At 42.6% G+C, this 8,870-nt stretch overlaps 1 long non-coding RNA gene across 1 annotated transcript; it reads left to right on the top strand.

Moving 5' to 3' along the window:
• The first annotated feature begins 214 nt into the window (after positions 1-214).
• LOC139435718 (uncharacterized) lies at positions 215-8,653 on the top strand. The gene is made up of 2 exons (XR_011644930.1): positions 215-918; positions 1,534-8,653. It is a non-coding gene; the product is annotated as an uncharacterized lncRNA (long non-coding RNA).
• The last annotated feature ends 217 nt before the right edge of the window (positions 8,654-8,870 follow it).

Raw genomic sequence — 8,870 nt, forward strand, 5'->3', positions numbered from 1 at the left:
GAAACTATGAAATAAGAAATGAATAAAACTAAAATGTAATTATCATATCATATATTATAATGTATTATTAAGTAATATCATACATTAACCCCATTATAGCAGATGCCACATTGAATGGATGAACACATGTATGCATCAATAATTACAACAGAGTATTTCTAAATACAAGTTGTAAAAACCCTTTGGAGTCGACCGTCACGCCGGCGTGATGTAGTGGGAATTTTTATTATTATCATCCTTATTATTATCCTTATTATGTCTTTCATATGTTTAAACCAAATGCTTCTTATTTCCTCTTGTTGTGCTTTTACCATTATTATTCTATTATATTCTCTTATGAGTTTCCCAGTCTCTGCAAGGCCACAGCTGTTTCAGCAGACTGGGAGACTCATACACAGTCAGACACATCACGAACTTCCCTGCTCTGAGAACCGTTATGCTATCTACTCAAGGCCACTGGGTGTCTCATCAACAATCTGACTGTGTCAACCCAGATTGTTCTCTTTCCCACTCCTTTTCTATATAACCTTTGCTTTTCCATTGTTCTGCGCACTCTCGCGCAGACTATCTTATACTCTGTGCGACTTGTGACATTATTCAATCATTATATCGTGTATTTGAAGCTTCAAATAAATAACCAAAAGACAGCTTTTCTCGATTCACCATTTATTTGTTATGATCATTTGACTTGTACTCTCCAGCTGTGTTGGGCCCTAGATTTCCATAACAAATGGCGTTGTCGGCAGGATCTCTGTATGTTTGATCGGGGAAACCTCTGGACGCTGGTGGCTGCTAGCTCCGGGATCTTGGATCCTCCTCTACCCCGACATAAAACGTACGGGACGAGGGGACCAGCGCGAGGGGTGGAACCGATTGACTTCACGAGATCCAACGAACTCAAAGGGCTTTCAATACTCGGTGAGATGTGCAAAGTCTAAATTGTTTAAAGTTAAACGTAATTAAAACTCCATGACATCAGGAGAGGGACTGCTCGAAAACAGAGATATTTGGCATATCTAGCATCGACGGATGAAAAATAGTGTTTTGGTGACACGGAGTGTTTTGGTGACACTTTAATAGTGTTTTGGTGACACGGAGTGTTTTGGTGACACTTTAAAAGACTTTGCTATGGGGGCAAAGCAGGGGGGGGGGTATGTACAGCCTCCTGAGGGTCCGATAGTTGATGTCATGCGAGCAAAATATGGTGAAGAAAGTCTGGCTAAATTAAATATATGGACGGAAATGTTCGGATTTCCTAAGGGAGGTTCTTTGAGTAAATTAAAAATCAAAAACCTAAGAGATAAATTACAAGAGTATGGAGATGGGATGAAAAAGAAAAGTACAATTAAAGTAAAAGACTTGGAAAAACTGGACACTCATAGAAAGTGTTTATAATACTGGGGAGTAAAAAAAAGGCAGTTGGCCTTGGGGATTAAATAAAATATTAAGGTTGAAAATGAATGTGAAGAAAAGAAATACATTATTTCCAAAAGACATGTAAACCCCAGACATCTCTGTGTCCTTCCATTGCAGGCCTGAATGACCTCTCCTCGACTGGGTATCCCTTCCCTCCTCCGGCGTACAACCCTGGCAATCTGGTTGGAACACCTCAACCACCTCAACTACAAGCCCCAGCCATGCAGTCAGCGTCAACTCCAAGCTCGACAACAGCGGGATAAACAAACCCGATGCCCTAGGAGACCAAGCAGGTGTTTGGGAAACAAACCTCAGTAATGCCTTTCTCAACGGACTCACAGACACAGCGCAAGCTAAACAAAATGCTGGCCGCTCACAATACCGAGGGAGAGGCAGAGGAGGTTTTCAGAGGCAGAGGACAAGAAGCAAGACGTTCATTTGAAGAAAGATGTTTCCAAGTGTGGAAGTGTTGAACATTGGATTATGGGACTGCTCACAGAACACTGGAGTGGAGGCAGAGGGGGACAGCAGGGAAGGGGCCCAATCGAGCGAGATGGAAATTCAGCCAGCAGCATCAAACCAGGGAAGTGACACACACACACACACAGAAGTTTCTGTACCACTTCAGAGTGGAGATAACGGTGTTGACAGTAATCCATTTCCCACATCAGTAAAAAACAGTTATTTTATCATCTGTCTGCCCAATACATTTACTGGGCAGAGATCTGGTTCTCCGGTTCGGCTTGGACCTCATTTTTCCACAAATGAGGGTCTTAAAGTCCGACAGCCATCTCCTACGATGGTTCAAAAAGTGTCATTTGATGATAAAGAACTGGTGAATGTGTATCAATGGGCGGCTGACATATCCTGATTTTCAGGAGTTGTTGCATTTGACTGGTCAACGTGGTTTTCCACCTGCTGTGTGGAAACTTCTCATTTTGCATTGTACTGCTAACGTGGTTGAAAGATCCGCGTAACTGCTATGATGAGAGTTTTACTGTTAGAATGTGTGAATGATGAGCTCATATTTAAAAATGTATTGGAATTCGCTGGGTAGCACTATCTCTGTTAGACTCACACACACACAAGACACAACCAGCTGTGTCAAATCCCAGGGGCGGTCCACACATTTCACTAGCCAGGGGGCCCCACTGATAGATGGAGGGATTTGGGTCCAATCGTTAAAGATTGGGAGTCAGTCACTGATTGGGCACCTACACACACAGAATATGTCATGTACTCTATGTCACGTGACGTGTATCAAAGGAAAATGTGCACGAACGTAGCCGTTCTGCGCACATTGCTGTTGGTTGAGGATAAGGTAATTCTCATATCTCTGAGCTTCCTGCCGCGCTTTCAGATGTGCCATACTCACTCTGGGCAGCTCACAGATATGACGTAGGGTTAATGTCCACGTTCACGTACCGTACCCATTGAAACGTGAAGCTGTTGATGGCCAGTGTTTACCTCTCTGCTTAAACAAGGGGTCATTATTCCGTGTAACGATTCCAGTGTTTCCTGTCAAAAAGATCAGAGACAAACCTCCTGACGAGTGGAGATTTGTCCAGGATTTACGATGTAAATGCAGCTGTGCATGCACGCTCGTCCGGAATTCTTATCTGATTACTCCAAAAGTTCCAGCCTCTGCAACATATTTACTGCCATAGATGTCTCAAATGTTTTTTTTCCAGTGTTCCGGTACACAAAGACAGTACATTTTTGTTCACATTTGAATATAATGGTAAACCTTACACATTCACACGTTTGTGTTAAGGCTAAATGTTAAAAAAGTCACTAAGCAACAGATGATGTCATTCTTGCGTATGTGTTCATAACACACGGCTGTCGTTATGCTTGCTGTGATGTTACCTTAGTCCGTTCTCTGCTTGTAATTATGCCGTTACAAGCTTCAAAGTTGTATTTATCATCTGAATTTGCCGAAACAAGTTTAATATTCTGAAAGCCAATACTTTGAAGATGTATAAGTGAGGTGTCTTGAGTAGTCAAAATTACCTACAAATCATTGTACACACGTGTACATATTATTCTATTTTTATGCAGCTCTGTGTGATTTTGTAGCTACAATTCAGACTAATACACTACCAGAAGTGGAATAAGTACTCAGATATTGTAGTGAAATTAGAAGTACTCAGATATTGTATTTGAGTAAAGGAATAAGTACTCAGATCTTGTACTTGAGTAAAAGTAGAAGTACCAGAGTGTTACAGTAACAGTCCTGCATTCAAAATGTTCTTCAAGTAAAAGTAGAAAAGTATTATCAGAATATAGTGAAAGTAAAGACAGTAAAAGTAGTCGTTGTGCAGATTGGTCCATTTCAGAATAATATATGTGATATGTTTTATAATGATTGATCATGAAAGTGTTCTCAAAGCTGGTGAAGGTGCAGCTAGTTTGAATGAATTTGTATTCTGCAGGGTAGCTGGTGGATTCACTCCAGGTGGAACTAAAGTCTGATTTAACACTTGATTATATTTCACATCATTCATCCACATCTGTGAAGTAACTAAAGGTATTAATACATGAAGTGAAGGAAAAGTACACCATGTACCTATGACTTATGTTCACTTCCAACCTAAAAGGACCTAAAAAATAGTAATCAATAATGTATTGAAAAGTTATTTGCTGATTGGTTTTTATATCGGCTCAGCCAGGTTATATGGGAGGCCCAGTCTACGTACACTCTAACAACAAATGCCTTGGCTTAACAAAGAAAATCAAGGCAATAGGTTGCATCGATGGTTATTGAGTTAAGACAACTTCTATTGAAATGTTGTTAAAGCAACAAAGTTATTTGGGTTAGGGGAGAAGGCTTTTCCTCTACAATCAGAGGTGTTTTCAATTACCACTCACTTAATAATTGGTAGCATAAACACACATTTTTAAGTTGATTACTCCAAAAGTTCCAACTTGTTTTACCGTATGATTTAAATCTAATCTTAAATTGTATGTACTTAATTACCACATGTTGAACATGAACACATGTTTTTAAGTTGACAACTATTTATAAATTAAGTTGCTCCAAATAATATTGTATCAATAGGGTTTTTCTCTTAGCTTTTTCATGTTTTTGCCTTTAAAGAAAGAAATTAATTGATTCCACAACAAAAATATTAGGCAATTCATTTTTTTTTTTTTTTAACTACAGGTGTTTATTTCAACACATGATGTTTCAAAAGGAGAGACTTCATTTAGTTTGAATATTGCCTGAAGACGGTTGACGTAATTTCCATTGTGTGCACACCTACTGTAGACCGGACTTAAAGACAGACAGGTTTTTTTATTGTTTGGACTTAAAAGACGTTCCTCTGACCAACGCTGACCTCATTTTGTATGTTGATGGGTCTGCCTCTCGCGACCAAGGGGGCACTAATTTATTTGTTTGTTTTTTTTTGTTGTTTTTTTGTTGGTTTTTTTTCCTGTTGTTTCAGATTCTGCTGTACTCCGTTCTGGACCGCTTCCATGTCACCTCTCAGCACAGGCAGCAGAGCTCATCGCACTAACTGAAGCCTGCACGTTTGCAGAAGGCAAAACCGTGACTATTTACACTGACTCATGCTTTCGGGGTAGTACACAATTTTGGGGCTATTTGGAAGTGTAGACAATTTCTTAAATCTGATGGCAAACCAGTACTTAACCATGTACTGGTTGCAGGCTTACTAGACGCCATTCTGCTCCCATCTGAGGTTGCAGTCTGTAAATGTGCCGCACACGCAAGCAGTACAGACCCAGTTTCCCTAGGAAATGCGTCTGCTGACTCAGCCGCAAAGGCAGCTGCTCTGATTCCTCTCGCACCTCACGCACACTCATTTGTTAAAATCCCTGTCTCCTCCTTTACTGACAAAATGTCATCACTGACTTCCATGAAGCAGCTAGCTACGCCAGTTGAGAAGGCTCAATGGAAGGCTGCTGGGGCTGTTTTTTGGGTTGGCCCAAATTCTAATCCATGTCTTCCCAGACATTTTTTCCCTCATTTCGCTAAATTGACACATGGGTGGGATCATGTGTCAAAAGGGGGGATGTTAGAGTCTATAAATCAGGAGTGGTTCACAAGGGGGTTCACAGTAACAGCTCAAAAGCACTGTGAAGAATGCTAATCTGCATTATGCAAAATTACAAACTAGCAAAATGCTGTGCAGACACAGGTCTGTCATGGACACAAGCTCTGCCCATTGTGCTGATGTACATGAGGATGCGGAAAAGAACACGGAGTCAACTCAGCCCATTTGAAATCCTATGCTAATCCAGATTGGACTCAAGGCTCCAGGATGTCCTCCTCCCTCCACAACTGTGTGTGAGGATGCTATGTTGTCATATTGTGTTAACCTATCATCCACTTTAGCGACTGCCACTGGTCCGCTTCACCGCCTTCAACCGGGCGACTTCGTGCTGGTCAAGGATTTCCGGAGAAAGAGCTGGAAATCCAATCGTTGGCAGGTCCCTACCAGGTGCTTCTCGTCACCCAGACAGCGGTCAAGGTCGCCGAGAGAGCTACATGGGTCCACGCCAGCCACTGCAAGGTCGTGGTCACAGGAAAGGAGAAACGATAGAAACAGATGACAACAAGTGACATGTCCAAGTCACCAACAGATGACAACAAGTGACATGTCCAAGTCACCAACAGATGACAACAAGTGATGTGTCCGAGTCACCAACAGATGACAACAAGTGACATGTCCAAGTCACCAACAGATGACAACAAGTGACATGTCCAAGTCACCAACAGATGACAACAAGTGACGTGTCCTAGTCACCACCAGCACCACACTTGCACTACATACACCAAAACACACTACACACAAGGTGTCACGAGCGAGTGCCAGCTGAGCGGTTCCATATGCTCTCTGGTTCCTCGTTTGTGTTATCAGTGTGCGAAGTCTGACGGTCCGTGTCACGAAATCGACCGAGAGAATACACTCACACACTCCATGGAACATTTCCCCCTCGTGATGAGGGCTCGCCTGGAGAGACGACAACGCAACCGTGAGCAATGTGAATGCTACTGGAGAGCCTGGACAATCATAGAATGGTTCCTCTGCATACTTGCCATGATAGTTGTGTTAGGACTAGTCCTATATTTTAGGTATCCATGGTCAGCACACAGCATGTCAGCCAAAATCGAGGTATCTAAGAGGTACATGGGGAAAGCAGGGCGAACCACATTTATTTTATTTTGGCGTCTGTATGTATGTATCCGGCGCCGACCCGTGTGGCACATTTTACATAGACATCGCGCCCAAAACTCAGACCCGGAAAAGCGTAAGCAACCTTTGACGCCACTATTGACATCCATAGGTACATCTACATTTAATCTATACATAGGCGACCATAGCAACATTGATGTGGGTCAGACCAGTAATGGGATCACCGGTAACGTCTGGTGGCACACTCTGAGATCATTCTTGCAGGCCGCAGGACAACATGGGTCATGTTATGCATGCACTCTTTTCCCCCAGGACTCATCAATGTCCGTGCCAGTTCGTCCGCGCTCTCTGACCCAGGTTGAACACCTCTGCGCGTTTATGGCTCTGACGAGGCCCATCAAGGGTGAAGACAGCGTAACCGAGTGGCGTTATGCTAGGCAGCTTCCCCCACCATGCAGCAATCGGTCTGACTCCTCTTTGCGTGCATCCACGCTTGACACCACATACGCAAAGTACCAACCCGTCAGCCATGTGCACCCCAGTCATTTGAGAGGGATGAAACACAACCTCTGCATCCAGAGAGGTTACCACAAAACGTCTTTTACACCACCTTATTTTTTCCTAGGCACTACTACTGGTTGTACTCGCATCCTACGGAACACATGCGGTGACGGTGCTTACAAAATTTCGTATTGTCACATATCTGGTGCCCCTGAGAGAATCCTTTCTAACGTAGCATTCCCAGATGTTGAACATATTTCCCTCCAACTGGCCTGGCCCAGTGATGCTGGGTTTAGCGCGCCAGAAGATTACGTTTGGTTGTGCGGCAACAAGCTCTATCAAGTTCTGGCTCCCCTTTGGATAGGGACATGCACTCTAGTGGATTTGAATCCAGCAGTCACTGTACTCACGTCCTTAATGCACACGACACATCATTACCCAGAGTTCCAACACCCCGACCACCACAAGGTAAAAAGAGATATGACATCCGCTGTCAGCTAAATTCATGGGTGGCCTGTTCCCATGGTGGGGTACAGCAAACAATGCCCATAAAATAGATACCTTACACGTCCGGCTAGAGAATCTGACTTATGAGACGACTCAAGGCTTCCAGGCTTTGACCCCATTCATAATAGCCTCTAGGAACATGCTCATGCAGCACCAATTCGCTCTTGACCTTTTGTTCGCCTCAAAGGGTGGCCTGTGTCATGTGATCGGTGACTCCTGTTGCACTTACATTCCCGACGCCACCAAGAACATCACTGACACCGTGCTGCATCTTAACAACCTGTTTGATTATCCCAATACTGAAGAAGTGCGTTTCCAGCATGGTGTCCTCAGCTTTCGTTCAGTATACTACTATTCCATTACAAGACAATCCTTTGCGCCACAGTGAGATAGATCAGCTAGAATCAGAAGAGTCTGATTCCGATTCATCAATATAATCATGTGTGTATCTCCTCTCTTATGCTTACATTATATTGGAGTCTGTCCTCCACAAAAACAGCCAGTTTTCTATGATATATTTGTGATGTGTTTACTTAAACCAGCGATGGAGTGTATTCATTGATGTGTTATATCAGTCTATCCTATCATTTGTTTTTTTCTATTGATCAAGTATGATCAAAAGGGGGGAATGTAGTGGGAATTTTTATTATTATCATCCTTATTATTATCCTTATTATGTCTTTCATATGTTTAAACCAAATGCTTCTTATTTCCTCTTGTTGTGCTTTTACCATTATTATTCTATTATATTCTCTTATGAGTTTCCCAGTCTCTGCAAGGCCACAGCTGTTTCAGCAGACTGGGAGACTCATACACAGTCAGACACATCACGAACTTCCCTGCTCTGAGAACCGTTATGCTATCTACTCAAGGCCACTGGGTGTCTCATCAACAATCTGACTGTGTGAACCCAGATTGTTCTCTTTCCCACTCCTTTTCTATATAACCTTTGCTTTTCCATTGTTCTGCGCACTCTCGCGCAGACCATCTTATACTCTGTGCGACTTGTGACATTATTCAATCATTATATCGTGTATTTGAAGCTTCAAATAAATAACCAAAAGACAGCTTTTCTCGATTCACCATTTATTTGTTATGATCATTTGACTTGTACTTTCCAGCTGTGTTGGGCCCTAGATTTCCATAACAGTGATCAGATCACATGACCTGTTCAAGCCGGTGCCGCATAAAAACAACAGTCCGGACAAACATTGCTGTGTGTTTCTGTCGAAAGTACTGGCTTGAAACTATATCCCAGTCTTTGTTTCATGCAAAAAGACCCAG

Source organism: Pseudochaenichthys georgianus, chromosome 18 (genome assembly GCF_902827115.2).
Source record: "Pseudochaenichthys georgianus chromosome 18, fPseGeo1.2, whole genome shotgun sequence".
Taxonomy (NCBI): domain Eukaryota; kingdom Metazoa; phylum Chordata; class Actinopteri; order Perciformes; family Channichthyidae; genus Pseudochaenichthys; species Pseudochaenichthys georgianus.